Below are 6,146 nucleotides of genomic sequence, written 5' to 3' on the forward strand. Positions count from 1 at the left end.
CACCTACACCAGTGAGTGGGATACCAATAACCCCAGCTGTTCCATCTCAGACCGTCACAGACTCGAAATACAGGACAACAGTGGGCATGCACCAGCTTCACCAAGTCATTGTTCACCTCCTGTCTGTATTACACCAGGTGAGCAGGGTAGACCACCTAATGTCACTCAGCCTAAATCATCAATGCCATCAGTCTTGGGCAGACCACCACTAGTGGATGACAGTCAACCTCCCACGCCTGCGTCTACCAGGCCACCTCCCACACCACACGGTACCAACTACACCGAGAACGAGCGTGACACCTAGAGTAAGACCAGAACAATTTTCCTTTGACCAGACTCCAAGACGCTCCAGTCGCCCACGACAAGAACCAAAGAGGCTCAGGTATTATGAACATTAAATGGGGCAGAATAATCCCTGAACCAGAGGGCAGTCTACCCAATGATGGTTCATGACTGTCTCTTTATTTTATGTACAAGCAGTACACTTATTAATTCTTATTTTAATTTCATTTTCCCACATGATTTGTGGTCATAGTGCAAAGACAGTATAAAGACACTATTAATATGTGCTTTGAAAAGAACATCATCCTATCTGTAATCATCACTAGTAACAAACATTAAAGCAGTCATTCAGAATACTCTCAAATGACTCGGGGAGGGATAGAGGATAGTGTATTACATAATCATAATCCAGCCATTAGTGCATCTTAGATTTATCCAACAGATAATTAAATTGTTATTATACTCATGTTACCATAATATCATTGCATGTTTCAGACCTCCATCATTTTGGATGAATAAAGTTATTGTCTCAAAATAGTATTGGCCTACTTATCTAGAAGCGCTAGTAGTATTCGAGAAACCGCTCAGCTTTGACCCTGCTCCTAGGCTATGATGCCATCAGAGCCCTAGGTGGTGCTCACATAACGCAGACAGGGGCGATACAGTTTCAGGAGAAGGTTTCAGTGTGTGCTGCTTTGAAGATTGATCAGCCAGACTTTATTGTCGAGTTTGACCAGCAGCAGAAAGCTTGGACAGCCATGTGGAAGTGGTCAGAAAACCAGGAACCAGCCAAACTGCGAAATGAGATAACAGAGTACCATGTGCCTGAAGAAATGAGGCCTGCATATGAAGAGGAACTTCGTGATTGGATCAAGGATGGCTGGTTGATTCCCTACCCGGATGAGAAACTTGGACATCTCAAAGGCCTGATTCCGCTGATGGCAGTCGCTCAGCACAACAAAGCAAAGGTGTGGCCAGTGATGGACTATTGCGAACTGAACGTGCATGTTGATGTGTTCATGGCAGATGCTGACGTTTGTGCCAGCAAGTTACGCAAGTGGCGCCAGCAGGGTTCCAATGTGTCCCTGCTGGATCTAAGAAAAGCATACCTGCAGGTCCGAATCAGTGAAACAATGTGGCCATTTCAGACAGTGGTGTTTGCTGGCAGGAGGTACTGCCTTACCAGACTAGGCTTTGGGCTGAACGTGGCATTCCAAATAATGAAAACCATTATTAACACTGTGTTGTCACAGGAAGAGCCAATAAAAGGTGGTCATCCGCGTACCTTGATGACATATATGTGAACAAAGACATTGTGTCATCGTAACGTGTGAGGGCCAAACTGGCTGAGTTTGGTTTGACGTACAAAGGTGCAGAACGTTTGGTGAATGGTGTTTGTGTTTGACAGGAGCGAGGAACTTTGAAATAGAGGCGTGGAACTGCAGTTCCTGAAGTGCCCGATGTCTTCACGAGGCGAGCAGTATTCTTCCTGTGTGGAAAACTTGTGGGGCACCTATCAGTGCGTGGATGGACTCGCGTGGCAACAGGCATCATAAAAAAGGAGGGCAAGCGCAGTCACCAAAGGCTGGGATGATGAAACAACCGAAGATCTGTTGGTTTGCATGGTGAAGGAGATCATCGCAAGGTTAAAGCAGGATAATCCGGCCAAAGGAGACTGGTGCGTGCAGGGAGACAAACTGAATGTGTGGGTGGATGCGAGCTCTCTGGCAATTGGTGTGCTGTTGGAGAATAATAGTGCTGCAATTGAGGACGCTTGCTGGTTGCGACCGGCGAGTGATGCTGCTCATATCAACCTGGCAGAGCTTGATGCGGTGATAAAAGGTATCAACCTGGCATTCCAGTGGAAAGTCAGGAAATTACACATACACACAGATTTACTATGCGTGTACCACTGGATATCAGACATACTGACAGAGAAGACTAGGGTGCGCACTAAGGCAGCCAGCGAGATGCTGATCAGATGGAGGTTGGAGACCGTAAAAAAGCTGGTAACAGAGTATGCCTGTCTGTGGATGCGGTACTGGTCACTTCCAATTGCAACCTTACTGATAGGCTCACTCGGGTGCCACAGAGATGGTATGACACCATGAAGAAGAAAGCCGAGCCAGTACCAGTATGTGCTGCCTCTATTGAGGTGGCAGATAAAATCAGGAAGATACACCACCTCACTGGACACCCTGGAGTGAGATGGACATGTTATTTTGTGTAGTTGTCCAATCCGTCTGTGTCCAAAAGTGCAGTGAAAGCGGTAGTCAGGAAATGCCTAACATGCCAGTCAAACGACCTCGCCCCGGTCAGATGGCAGAAAGGTCATCTGGGAGTAAGCGCAACTTGGAGCCGACTGGGTATGGACATAACCCACTATGGCAGCCAGCACTTCCTCACCCTGATCGTTTGTGAACCGACAAAGTTTGCAATCTGGCACCCGTTAATATATATATATATATATATATATATATATATATATATACACACACACACACACACACACACAAAATAGTGGATTCGTTTGTATGGCGACAATTCACTAGAAATGTGTTGTGTGTTTAGAGTTTACTTCATTGCAACAGAATGAAGAAACAATAGATGACTATTTGGTCAGAGTGCAGACAAAAGCAAATAGGCGTGAATTCAGTACCAACAAGGATGAGAGACTCCTGAAACAGATTATAAAAAGATTAAAATGTTCATTCGAGGAGAACTCTTATAAGTAAACCAGATCTAATACTGAAGATAGCTGCTGAAAGCATAAGGGCATATGAAGCTACAGCCCAAAATAGCACGTGCTACAAGGATGCAAGTGAAGTAGAAGCTGGAATATATCACGAGATAAAGATAAGAAAGGCCAAACCGTGCACAAATGTGAGAAGAATTCACAGAAAAAGAAAAGACTGCTATGCCTTCAAGAAAAAATGTAGAAGATGCTATGGACTTCATCATTTTGAAAATTGCTGCCTCACAAAAATGCGACAAAATAGAAAACATAGTCCAAATAAAATGAGACAAGGAAGTTCCTGTGGAACCAGAAACCAAAATTCATACAACATGCATAAAAGCAAATATTGAAAAAGAAAATTGTGAATGTGACTTACAAGTTTATCCCCATGGAGGGCACAACCATTGGTCGTGAAAGAGGATGGTAACCATAAAAAAGAATGGTTATTGACTATTCGCAAACAGTCAATAAATATACACTACTAGATGCATACCCCATGCCCAACATTGAAAGCACTGTGAACCAACTTGCACAGTATAAATATTTCAGTATAATAAATCTGAAAAGTGCATACCACCAAATCCCCTTACATCCCAATGACAGGCCTTATACTGCTTTCCAGTCTGGGGGTCAACTGTACCAGTTTACTAGGATGCCTTTTGGGGTGACTAATGGGACTGCTTGTTTCCAAAGGAAAATGGATGAATTCATTGGAAAACATTGTTTACAGGAAACTTATGCATATGTTGACAATTTGATGATCACTGGCACTACCTTGGAAAAATACGAGATCAATCTTTGGCGTTTCCAGAAGGCTGCCAGACTGGATAACTGGACTTACAATGAGGAGAAGTGAAAATTCTCTACCCAAACAATTGATCATTTCGGATACCGGATATCTGAGGGAACCATTAATCTTGACCGAGAATGTCAACGCATACTTGTAGACTTACCAGCATCCCAAAATACAAAGTTGTTGGAACATGTAATTGGAATGTTTGCATATTATACAAAATGGAAAAATAGGTTTTCAGACAAAATTAAAAATCTGAAATCCACAAAAATCTTTCCGTTGTCAGACGAGAATTTAACATCCTTCAAGACACTGAAAACTGACCTGATAAATGCCAGCCTAACTGCAATCAGCGACGATCTAATGTTTGCTGTGGAAACTGATGCATCCAACAACTCTATATCCGCTGTACTTAGTCAAGACAATCGACCAGTTGCCTTTCACTCAAGATCTTTACAAGGCAGTGAATTAAACTATGCATCATTAGAGAAAGAGGATCTTGCAATAGTTGATGCTGTCGAGAAATGGAAACACTTCTTAATTGATAGGCACTTCATTCTAAAAACAGACCAAAAATCTGTCCGAATCATGTTTGATACACAAAATCATGGCAAAATAAAAAATGAAAAGATACTGTGCTGGAGAATCAATCTTGCATCTTTTAGTTTTGACATCCAGTACCGAGAGGGAAAAGAGAATGTGGCAGCAGACACTCTCACGTGAACAAGTTGTGCTACACTTATGGACAACAAACTGTTAACATTACACAAATCCATATGTCATCCAGGTGTAACCAGAATGATACACTTTATCTGAAGTAGAAGCTTGCCATACTCAGTTGAAGAAATCCGTGCAGTGACAGCTAATTGCCAAACATGCAACATTATCAAACCGAATTTCCACAAGCCACCAAACATATATCTAATCAAAGCAACTCAGGCATTTGATCGCCTTAGCATTGACTTTAAGGGACCACTACCTTCTTCATCTCGGAACAGATATTTACTAGCCATTGTAGATGAATTTTCCAGGTTTACCTTTGCTTATGCCTGCCCAAACATGAAAGCCAAAACTCAACAGCTGCCTATCCAATCTATTCTCTATCTTTGGCATGCTAGCATACATACACAGCGACAGAGGATCTTCATTCCTTTCCCAAAAAACAAGAACTTTCCTACACAATCATAGAGTTGTCATAAGTAGAACAACTCCATATAATCCGGAAGGCAATGGCCAAGTGGAAAGGTACAATGGCATTATCTGGCAGTCAATCCTTCTAGCTTTAAAAACTAAAGGTCTTCCAGAGTCACATTGAGAAGAAGTCCTGGCTGAAGTTTTGCATGCTAGTCATTCATTGCTGTGTACATCAACCAATGCTACACTATATGAACGACTTCAAATTTAACAGACGCTCAACCACTGGGATCACCTTACCTGCTTGGCTAAGTCACCCTGGGAAAGTACTGATGAAACGGTATCCTAGAAACAACAAACATGAACCACTGATCGATGAGGTCGAACTGATATAAGCAAATCCACAATATGCGCATATTAGAAAATCAGATGGTAGTGAGGCAACTGTCTCAATTAAGCATATAGCCCCAAAGAGCAGAGGCCATAATGAATCACCACAAGAGAATATTTCCAGGGATGTACCTACATTAAGCCAGCCCAGAAGTCTACCCCCTAGAGACAATGATCAGGAAATGCACATTACTGGGGATTTGCCAACACCAGCTCAGCCAGGAAGTCAGTCCTCAAAGAAGAATCATAAACTACCCCCTAAAAGAACTGTGAACGACTCTGTAAAAAAAACACACAACTAGCCCACGAATCCTGTGTCGTTCCACTCGAGTAATACCCCCCAATCGATTAGACGTGTAAAGACACTAATTCATTTGTTTAGTAATTTTAATGACATCGCATGACATCTTACTTCTTTTCGATGTGGCAATGATTGTGGTAAAATAACAATGACTTGAGAGTAGTCTGCCCCTTTCTAGGAAATTGTCTCCCTTTGTTTGATATACCGAGTCGCCATCTTGTATATGTATCGTGTGTTTTTCTAGTTGAATAAAACCTAAATCTCCTAAAGGTATTCTTTATTCTTGTAATTCGCCACATGTTACGAATATGCTCAGACCTGAAACAACTGAATATGTGCATCAAAAAAAACACACTAAAAAATTCCACCCTCGGCATCTCCAGTAAACTGGCAGGTGCTAAACATTTTACAAAACTAGATGCAAAACATGAATACTCCATCCACCACAATGTTGTTTATTGTGTTCCTCCCAGTCACGCGACCTCTACTCCATTGTGTGGTGCAGCGTG

This window comes from Euprymna scolopes, chromosome 21 (genome assembly GCF_053919585.1).
Source record: "Euprymna scolopes isolate OS-2025 chromosome 21, ASM5391958v1, whole genome shotgun sequence".
Classification (NCBI taxonomy): domain Eukaryota; kingdom Metazoa; phylum Mollusca; class Cephalopoda; order Sepiida; family Sepiolidae; genus Euprymna; species Euprymna scolopes.